This window comes from Manacus vitellinus, unplaced genomic scaffold, assembly GCF_001715985.3.
Source record: "Manacus vitellinus isolate BGI_N305 unplaced genomic scaffold, ASM171598v3 scaffold_2_pilon, whole genome shotgun sequence".
NCBI classification, from domain to species: domain Eukaryota; kingdom Metazoa; phylum Chordata; class Aves; order Passeriformes; family Pipridae; genus Manacus; species Manacus vitellinus.
The window spans coordinates 46,854,117-46,865,049 of NW_021940208.1; the positions used below are offsets into that span (position 1 = coordinate 46,854,117).

Sequence of the window (10,933 nt, forward strand, 5' to 3'; positions counted from 1 at the left end):
TTTTTCTTTAGTCCGTGAATTCATGCCTTGTTATGGCACTACTCAAGTGCCATTTTTGAGAAAGAGCATACATTTTCTCTTGAGCTTTTTGATGAGTCCTAGCTAAAAGGTCCACAAATGGGATGTGATATTTTTTTGGCATTCCCTATTGAGTTGAGGGGCTTCTGATCCTTTAGCATAAGAGGATCTAAAACATAATAACCCATAATAACAAGGATCTGTGTGGCTGCTAGTTTTGTGGTTTTGATTCAGGAGTCCTAGGGATTGTATCTGGGAGCACCTCAACCCCGTTTGACTGCAGTTAAAGCTCTACAGTGGTTGAAGACCAGTGTATGTGCTGTGAAGCAGTGGCACTTGAAATAGGATTGCGGAGGCAGTGCTGAACCCTCACCTTTTGAGGGGTTGTGTTAGTGACTTGTCTTGGGTTTGGGGGGTTAGGGGTTGAGGTAACTTGCAAGTTTCCTCCCTCTTTAGAGGCAAACTAACAGACCACGGAAGATCTTGCCACATGTTGGGGTATGTGCATGTGGTCTGTGGAGAGGATGGATGGCTCCTGGTGGCTGGTGGTGCCTGTGCTGCTTACTCTTCCTTCTCTGGTTTGGGCATCATCTTCCTCTGTGTTGTAACCTTCTGCTTGACCAGATCCAGGATTTCCAGACTCTTGTCTCTTGCGTCTCCTCCTCCCTTTCCCTCTCATTTGCTGTCTCTCCCTCTTCTGCCCAGCTTCATGCCATGCTTTGGCCCACCGGCCTTTTCTGACACCCCCTCTGCCGTGTGCTGGTCTCATGCATGTCCCTGGGGCACCAGCCGAAGGGTCATGAGAGCAACAGGCGAGATTGTCTTCCTGCTGTCAGCTCCAATGTCTGGTCTCTGGCAGATGGGAGCAGCAGTTACAGGGGAAATCCTGCTAATCTCCTGTAACTTGAGCCCATTACATGCTCAGTCGCACTGTGGGGCTGGTGCCTTTCCAACCGCATGCGGACGGATGGCTGAAGGAGACGGACGCTCACTGCAGAACATTTTCTGAGGTTTGCACTGTAGAGGTCAGAAACAAAAACCAAAAAGATGCTGTGAGTCAGCTGAATGCTTGCAGGTTTCAAAGCTTTGTTCAAATAGGAAAATATTTTCATATGCATAGCAAAAAAGCAGCCTTGATTTTAACAAAAAAAAAAAAAATCAAACCCCAAACCCAAAAAAAGCAAGAGATCAGCTCTTTGCCAAATTTCAAGAATGCCCCAACATGGGCAGAGGAGCCAGAGTTCCTCAGTGAGTAAGTTACAAGGATAGCAGAGGAACATGGTTTTGTCTAGGCTAACTCAGAAATAGGCAAACTGTGTTTTGGCAGAAAAGTAAAAAAAATCCTGCAGCAGATGTCCAGCATGGAAAATTTTAACAAGGGTAGCTCAAGTTTGGCAAAGTCAAAAGAATGTGGAAAATCCCGACAAGATGCACCAAGCCATCTTAATAACGGATGGAGTTACCACCCTTGTCCCCAGGGTCTCCTGAACCCACTAGAATCAACTGTTTATGTGTTTGGGGTTTTTTGGGGGGGAGCAGAGGGCAGGGGCGTTGTTTGGGATTTTTTATATAGGGCAGAATAGAGCAGAATGGAGGGGGTGATTGAATTGAAAACAAGGGCTGGCTGGCAGGAGTCTTCTCAGCAGGAGCATGTTTCATCCGTGCCTGGAAGGGGAGGGTTTTCACAAATTGGGTGGGAGATGGTGGAGCCCAAAGGAGAGTTGTTGCTTACAGGATAGAGGAATAATGGATTTTTGGGAAGCTGTGTTTATAATATGCAAAATAGTCCATAGGAAACAATGGGGCCTTGGGACAGAGCTGCCAGTGAATGAGAGCTTTGTTTTCCTCTTGTCTATTCATATTTCTAAACTTTTAGTGGCATTTTAAACACGTTTTACACATTTTTTTGTGTAATGGTTTGAATTGCCTAAATTGCTGTCTAAAGTAGTGTTGCACTGAATCTTTATCCCCTTCTGGATAAAGACTGACTTTCAGCTTTAAGTTCCTTTCTGTATTTTTCTTAATTGCAGCTCTTATTCAATAATCCTTGGCTGCTTTGTTCTCGTGTTTTAAAACTTCAGTAAAATTTGTGGGAGAACTGATTGACAGCAGACCTTGTGCACGAAGTGTGTCGAGTTGCCCACAGCTTGACTTGAAAATGGCAACTGGTATCATAGTCCTTATGCCAGAACCTTGATACAAATGAACATTAGTTGCGAGCTAATTGCACGAACTGCAGTTTAGATGCTGCTGATGTGAATTGTCTGCTGCTGATATGAATTAAAGCACCATCATTTGGATGGTGTTTTCATTGAGAAGCATCCCATACCTGCAGTCCCCAACAACCGGTCTGAAATGTTCAGTAAGTTGTTACGCTTGTATTGCAGTTAATTGCAGGCGCTGCACATAAGATTATGCAGTATTAAAATGAGAATATTACTGCGTGAATTGGAGTGTGTTTTGGCTGCACATTATGGTTTGATATATTATGGTGCACATCTTTACAGCCAAAACAGCATCATTGCAGTTTTGCAGTTTCAGAAACATTGTTTGTGCATGCATTTACAATTAGCAAAAGCCTTGAAAATCCTTGTGCAAGAAAAGGTATAGCTGCTGTTGCAGTGGAGGGGAAGGGAATTGTTTGTTTTTGCTGCGTATGTTATTTCATGGAGGTATCGCTTTACCTCACCAGTAAAACTCCTTCCCTGCGCGAGGGAAATTCCTGGTTCATTGGTATGGATGCATTGTTTTTACACATTAGAAGTGCTGTGTTGCTGTGTCAATCATCCCGTTAGGATCAGTTTAAGAGCAGTAGGGCTGACGAAGCTGGGTGTGATTGGCTACCATATGCTGGGAGGGCTCTGTGAGAAGGAAGGGCTGCAGTCTTTTAGCAACAGAGTTTAGGCTGTGTCTCTGCTTCATCATCTGAGGAAAAATCCCCAGATAAGGCACAAGGCTTTCTGAGGAAAAAAAAAAAAATATTACAGGCTGCTCATCGTTCACGTGAGAATTAGTTACCATGATGCGATGGGAAAGATATGGCTGTTTGTTTATATCAGATGTTCCTGTTGACGTTGGGAATGTGTCGAATAGACAGGGCTAAACAAGGTAGGAGGATCCTTGTCTTTTATCGAATGTTTAAAGAGTTTGCTGCAGTATGCTGCATACTGTATGTGTTGCTTGGGGGAGTCGGGGAAACAGTGCTACTCTGGTGAATAGATTCTGTTTGGGTGCAATAGGTGGACTTTATGGTAACTTGTTTTCGAAGGGTATTAATTTCCAGTGTAAATAGCTCTCTTCAGAAATAGAACATGAGTATATGCATATTAACACAAGTAAAAAAAGAAATAGGTCAGTATGTTTCAGAAATGCTGCTACCCTAATTGGATTTTTAGCTGGGTTGTTTTCTGGAAGTGCTGCCTAGCTTTAAGAAGGAGAAGGAGTCAGCCTGGAAATCTGTGAAGTTTATAGCAGCTATGTTTGAAGATTTAGCTGAATTAGACTGGCTGATCTAAATAATTCCCTATTGGAGGCTTTAACTAAAGCCAAGACTGCCTGTTTTAGACTTGAAGGAGCCATACGATGAGATTACAGTATTTTACCCTGTGGTAAAAGTATGGGCATTTTTGACTGCACTGTGATTCCTTGTGGTCTTGAAGGAAAGCTGGAAGAGTTTTTCATATTGTAGTTTAGCTGAGTGTTTCCCCTGTCCTTTCCAGGTCTTTGTCTTAGCAGCAAAACAGAACCTGTACATGAAAGGAAGGAAAACAAGGTTAATAATATGTGCTGCAATTATCTGATCTTTATACATTTTTAATGAGGGAACACACAGCTAGCAGAATAATTTAATGAGCAGGCTGGCTTTTAGAGCAATGATTTCACTGTGCTAAGGCATACCAACTTTCTTGCAGGGGAGGAGCCTCAAGGAGGAATGGTTAAGATTTATGTTAAATGCTCTTGAGAGAAGGAAGAGATGTTTAGGCAGAAGTCTGTGAAATTCTGGAAGAATAGTGTAGTTATTAGCTGTTATTATTTGTTAGATGGAAAGCAAACTTTACCATCATGTTGCAGGAGGGATCTGAGAACATTTCCTCATCCTGGGATGTGATGAAGCCTTTTCAGCTTTCTCAGACTGCCATATGCATTGATAGTGCTAGATACCTTTCAGGATTTCACCCAGTTAGAGACCTGAATTAACATGCTGACTTCAGCTGGATTATAGAAGCATCGTTTATATGTACAGTGTGTAATAGAGTTTTTAGTTTTTTCTTTTTCCTAAGAGTAAAAGTTGGTGAGACAGCTAGAAAATGTTGTCATCTTATTTCTCCTGTAATAGCCATGAACCTTGCATATAGGTGTATTTATTCAAATAGGACATTGGTAGGAAAAAGAAAAGTGTATGAACTGAGGAAGACTAAAGATCAATGTCTTAAAGAGAAATTAGGTAAAAGAATGTTTTACTGCCTAGAAAACCTTTCATTGATGTAATTTTTGGGAAAGTTTCAAGACTTCTTTTATCCTAGGGATGAGTTACACTAGTTTTAAAAGTATTGCATTAAGTAGGCCCTTCTAGACCAACTGTCCATCACCTCTCCTGTTTTTCAAGGAGAAATACAGGACAAGTGCTCAGAATGACGATGTCACCTCCTGACTCCTCACAACAGACTTTGCTCAGAGGAGGTCGATACAATTTCCCTGCTCCCTGGCCAGGTACTTGCTGAAGACCTGCAGCAAGGTTGTTGGCATGTATTCAGTTCATGAGCTGGTCATTTTTGAATGCTACATCTTCTAAATAAAATCAGCCTCATTTCTTCTGAGAATTTCAGGCTTTGCTAACGAGGAGAACACATGTCAGGATGCAGAGCATTATTATTATAAATCCATAGGATATGGATAAGTATATTTAGCTGTCTATCACTATTGATGCTTAAATACGTTGTTTGTGTGCACTCTGTTAAGCTTGTGAAGCAAAGACTAATAATTAGAAGCAAGTCAAATAATCTTTTTCAAGCTATAAAATGTGAGGCAAACAAACAATTTTTGAAAATAAAACAATTTTCACACAAAGCTTTCAGAGAAAACTTTTCAGTCTCCTGTTTTGAGGCAGTCTCTTACTTTCAAATGGTTTAAATGGCTGTTTTTCATACCTTGGAGATCAAAATATATACAGTTATTCTTTTTATGCCTGACTACCAAAGTGCAAATTTGCATTCATCACTCAGACAAATAGTTTGAGTCAAACTACTGACAGACAATCAAGTGACAAAAGGATTTTAAAAAATACTTCCTGATTAAGGTGTATATATAGTAGTACTTTACATGGATAGGTAAGTGAACCTTCATCTTGGAGGGTAGAGGTAGTAGTAAACATTCTGTATTTACATTTATTATGTAAATAGTTGGTGTCAAAAGTGTTTTGGACCACATTCTGATACCTCTTTTCATTTAGCTTAATTGCTCTGTGGATTTCGTCAGAGCTATTAGTGTGATAACGTCTTACTGTGTGCAGTCTGTCTGTTTTCAAGGAATAATTACTTTGTTTAGAATTAGTCTCTTCATTTTTCTGAGGTAGAATTTTCTAATGAGTTACAGGTCCTGAAGTATGGTGCTTGACTATAGAGTGTTTATAAAGTCAAATCAAGTTCTTAATTTGTAAGTGTATATTTTACAGAAATGTAAGATAATTGTGTGCTACAATTTTTTTTTTCCTAAGCAAGAAAAATGGCTCTTAATGTTACGTGGGATTTCAGGCACTCAGGTCTCACCTCTGCTGTGAATTCATCTTCTGTGTTGCTCACAAGTATGTTAGGAATAGTCTGTACTGTGTTTATTTGTAAAAGCTCTGTAAAATATTCAGTTTTTACAGCATTGAGAGATGAGAAAAAGACTTCGTGTTCAATTAGAATTCCTTACTAATGATTTTGCATACAGTTTTAATTTTCTAAATCATTAGACACATTGCTAAGATTTAAATTTCATGTGATAGCTATCAGTGATACCTTGATTCCTAATGTTACTAGAAATTTCTGACTTTGAGGATTTTTTTTTTCCTCTTCCAGGCAAGAAACACCTTTTTTTAAGCCAAATTATTTTTTCACTTTTTTTATGCATATGACTGTTACAAAATTATAGCAAAAGAGAATAAAATCACTTGCTTTAAAACTTACTAGTATGTATTTTCTTTTTAAAAGCTTTGATTGGGAAGCTAATTTGATATGTTTAATACAATGTGTTATGGTTAACTAATGTGAACCAGTGCAATGTAACTGGTCTGTAAACAGACTGAAACTATAGCCTGAGGAATATAAAACTAATTTCAAGAGAGTGTCAGTCCTGAAAACTAGTTCAAATAATAGCAGTATTAACTGCTTGACTAATTAAACTAATCTTCTTATACATTATTAGCAAATGCAGTGACAGTTGTTGGTTATTGATATACGGAGTCTTCTTTTTAAAAAGTCTTCTTTTAGAAGAAAACTTTTTGGCTCTATTTGGAATAGAGAGTACAGGAGGAGAAAGAAGTTATGCAGCCCCTTTCTAGAATCTGCCAACTTTTTAATTTCCACTTTTTTTATTATTCTTTTGTAATAAGGCCGTTGAAACACCAAGCTCTCCCTCCAATAATGTCAAGTTCTTAGTTCAATATTTCAAGCATGCTAAAAAAGGAAAACTTCAGGGATGTGAAATTTGAAGAACATACCTAACAGGGGATTCAATTGAACATCCTTATAACTGACACAAAGAAATACTAATTTTTCGGGGACTCTGTGCTACTGATGATTACTAAAGCTGTTGAGAACTGCCAGTGTGCAGCTTGCTGCTTCTGCAGAAGATTTGCAGGATTCCTGGAGTCTTAGGTCTGGGAAAAGACCTGGGGGGCTTGTGATACCTGAAACTTTGCCAGTTAGAAGAGCTCGGCTGTAAACAAATTGATAAACACAGAGGTTCACACTCTTCTTTTTAAATTATTATTATTATTCTTTTTTTAAAATTTCTTTTTTCTCCCCCCCCTTTTTCTACCCAGATATATGTTGACAGATGCATATGCACATACATAATACATGTACACTCATAAAAATGTTTTTTCATCTTCGTGATTTTTGTAAGACAGAAACAATAGCTAATAAAGACAGGGGGAGGGATTTAGTGGTACAATCGCTGCATAAAGAAATGGATCCAGAAATAGGAACAGATGGTTCATATCAGAGTCTATTAATTTTTTCTATTTAGATCAATGATTTATTTTTATCAGTTTCTGAGTGGATGATAAACAGCATTTTGGGAAGATTTGGGTGTTGCATATTGCTGAACTCATAAATAGAGACCAGGTCAGTCTGGAAGTTCATGTGCTGTAAAATCTTCTCTCCTACGGGGAGTACAGTGCCTTTGACTATAGGCAGAATTAGAAAGTACGAGTAAGGAAAAATGCAGAAGTGTTTTCCCTTGGTAGTTTTATGGAAGGAGGAAGCTAAGACTTGGTTAGAGATGTTTTTTTGTTTTGTTTTGGGTTTCTTGTGGGAATTCTGAAGGCAGCTTTTCAGTATGTTTTTTGTGTTTCATCACTTTTAAGACCTAGGCCTAACAAATAATTTAATTTTTTTTAACCCTCTAGCATTCTCTCCTATCCAGACTGAATACATTTTTCCTTGAGTTTCTGAGGAGTTTAATGTTGTTGGTGCTTTTTTACCAAAATGCTCTGTTATATATTCTTCAGATATACTGAATGGTGCAGCCCCCCACCCTCTAATTTCCTGAAGCTGTCATGATTTTTGCACTTTATAGGTATTATGCGCAGTGTTTTGAACCTAGCCTAAAATTAACCTAAAATTGCCAAGTGGCAACATTTCCATTACTTTCAAGCACTCAGGATGATTTTTCAATGCAAGGTTTCAGCATGTCGGGTTTGTGCCTTGACACTCTCTTTCGGCAGCTCTCTGTGTACACTGCTCCTGAAATCAAGATGGGGAAAGTATATGCCTTGTTGGACAGCAAAGCCCAGTTTTAGTCCATTTTTATCTTTTTTTGGTATTTCTTTCCACTTTTCAGGCTGTCTGCAGTGCTGTTATCAGCAGTTATATGCATTTTTCAAGCTTAAAGCTGTACTGGTTTGTCAGCAGACACCTCTGACTGTGCCTCTGGTGGGGCAGGGGGGCTCAGCACTGGCAGGAGTGTACCTCTGCACCCAGTTAATGATTCAGGACTTCAGCACTGTCTCACTCTTATTTACTTAAAAGACTGCGATAACATATATGGGATTTCCGTGATGGCTGTGTTCGCCTGTGGTACAACATCCCCAGCTACAGCCTCTGTCTGCCATGAGGAGACCAACACCAGCTTTCCCACCTTCATCACCTCACCCTGTTAGCCAAAACTCAGTGGGGCCTGGGGTGCACCTCCTCCCACCGGCAAGAGTCTTTTGCAGAGAAGGATGCCGGTGCGTGGGCTGGTGGTGCTGGAGATTGCAGTGCTGCAGTCCTTATTGGCATGCTGAACATGCTCTGACAGCACGGCACGCCACTGTCCTGGAGTTCTAGGGCTTGTGTTTAAAAACTTTTTTGCTTCATGTGTATTTTTTTACAGTTCTGTTGTGTATTTTAGTTCCCCTCTGCTAACGCTGGGACAAGGTTGTTTTATTGCCCTAATTTTACAGAGGGTGTTGGGGGAGGTGGGGGGTGGAGTGCGGCTAAAAACCCCAAGATTTTCGTTTCCACATTAGAGAAGACATGAAAAGCTTTGAAAGTGGACCCACTGATGTGTTTATAAAGCCAGTGCACTTTCTCTTCTCCCTCCCCCCCACCCCTTTTTTTTTTAAAGACCTCATTTAATGCTCAGGACTTTGTGCAGTGAGGCCACTTTCAAAGGCTTTAGTATCCACAGTAGCAGCTCTTTGAAGTAGAGACGCCAGCGGGGAACAAACCATCAGCTTAATCTTTGCTGTAAAAGGTCCTAAGTGGTAAGAAGCCACAACATCCATCTCTAGGGGAGAAGCTGGAGAGCAATACTTGGAACTGAATCCATCACCTGGACCTTGCCCTTGGAGCTGGAAGTCTTTGGACACTTCCATGGGGCATTAGGGGTGCAGTCCCTTTCATCTTTCTGGTTTTCCACTCTTGTTCTGTCCCAACTTCTTTCCCCAGTCTCTTGAAGAGGAGGACACAACCAAAAGGCAAGGGAATAAGGCCTGAGAATAAATGTGTTTCTGCAAGGGTTTGTTTGCTTCCCAAGTTGGTAAATCATTCCTCTGGAATGCAGAGCAGGTGGCACAGTCGCTGGTGTTACCTGCCAGTCCTTGGGTGGCAGTGTGGCATATGTCCGTCCAGTTAGGTCAGACTAGATGGCTTCGTGGTGGCCCCAGGAGATAAAGCAGTGCCTTCATGTTCTGAATATCATCATCTGGAGGTGCCTGTCTCCCTAATGGCATGAGGACAGTGAAGGAGATCATGCTTTTTGGTCACCAGTGATGCATTTAACTGCTCGAAGCTAGATAGGATGAGTCTGCCACCTGTGAAATCCGTTTGTTTGAAACAGGAGATGAAAGTGTTGAGTTTCTCACAGGAGGACTTGAGGATCAGCGTGTCCCTATGGACCTGTAGCCATCTTTGGTTGCAGAACTACACTGCTTGTAAGGAGCTGCCATCCTGAGGTGGAGAAGGCAGAAGGGTAAGCTGAGGACAGCAGTGTGTGCCTTGACTGCCACATGGCTCAAGTCACCAGGGGTGAGAGGCTTACTGAGGAGGGCTTTCCTTCTCGACCATAGTAGACAGTGTTGATTCTGATGACTATTTAAATAATCTGATTTTTAAGCTGAAAAGTTATTTTTTAACTTGTTCACGTTTTTGACCTTCAGCACATCGCTTGCCATTTAACTTCACCCTCGTGTGGTTTGCTGTATGCAGAGATAGCTGTCTTTTGTGTGGCTTCCCCGCTGGTAAAACACTGAGTGGCTCCCCACGTCCTAGTCAAAATCTAGTGGTTTTTGTCATCAGTCTGTATGAATTTCATATTCTTTCTGTTGTCAAAAGCCTCACTGTTGTCTCTTTGTATATGTAAGCCTTTCCGTAGTGCTGATGGTGCTATTGCTGTTCTCTGACTCTTTTATCATTCCAGAGTTACATGCTCCATGACTATACACAGTAGTGTAATTCTTTTCTGTTTTCCTTTGATAATGCCAAATGTTTTACTTGCTTTATGTTCCATCAACTGCTGAGTATTTTGCAGAAGTCTTCATCGAATTGCCTGTAATGTCCATATGATCTTTCCTCTGTAGCAGTGTCTTGTTTGAACCTAGTGTTGTGTATATACTATTCGTTGCTCGTCTGTTTTTCCCCTCATCTGCATTATTTTTGCCTATCATTATGTTAAACTGATGTCATTTTACCATCCAGTGTACTCATTATTATGAGATCCTTTTGTAACTCTTCCCAGTCGGCTTCTGGTATGACTTAGCAAAAATTTTATGTTAACTGCAAACTATCTTATTGTTTATGGTTATGTTGCAAAGCAGAGAAGGTAAGCTGTTGGCAAACTTAATTATGAAAATTACAGTAGATTATTAGAAGTAAAAACATATTTAATCTTGTGAGTTTGTTGGATTTGGGGGCTTTTGTAGAATTTGTTGACTCTGAACGTTTGCTCTGACTTCAGTCTTCATACTGTCTGCAGATGTTTAGCCCTTTTAACTATCCTTTTAAAATAAATTTCTTTTAACATCCATAAGACCTATGTCATTACAGTAGCTAAGTTCCACAAAAATCATCAGGTTACAAAGATGAGATGATTCATTTGTTTTTATTTTGCTTAATTTTGAGCTTTTAGAATTTGTGTTTTCTAGCTTTTCCTTACCATTGTCAGAACTGTACTCCTTAATAAAAATTGACAGTTGCCTGTAAACACGTTTGTAGGTGATAAGGTTTTA

The 10,933-nt window shown here is 40.1% G+C and overlaps 1 protein-coding gene across 9 annotated transcripts in view; it reads left to right on the top strand.

Annotated features, from left to right (window-relative positions):
- Positions 1-2,711: 2,711 nt before the first annotated feature.
- MBNL2 (muscleblind like splicing regulator 2) overlaps positions 2,712-10,933 on the top strand; it is a 92,909-nt gene continuing 84,687 nt past the window's right edge. For 2 of the 9 annotated variants that reach the window (XM_029960934.1, XM_029960936.1), the window contains exon 1: positions 2,712-3,126. The gene's annotated coding sequence lies outside the window, so the exon portion shown is untranslated. The remainder of the gene's footprint in view (positions 3,127-10,933) is intronic. The other 7 variants (XM_029960933.1, XM_029960937.1, XM_029960938.1 and 4 more) reach the window with 5 other exon arrangements.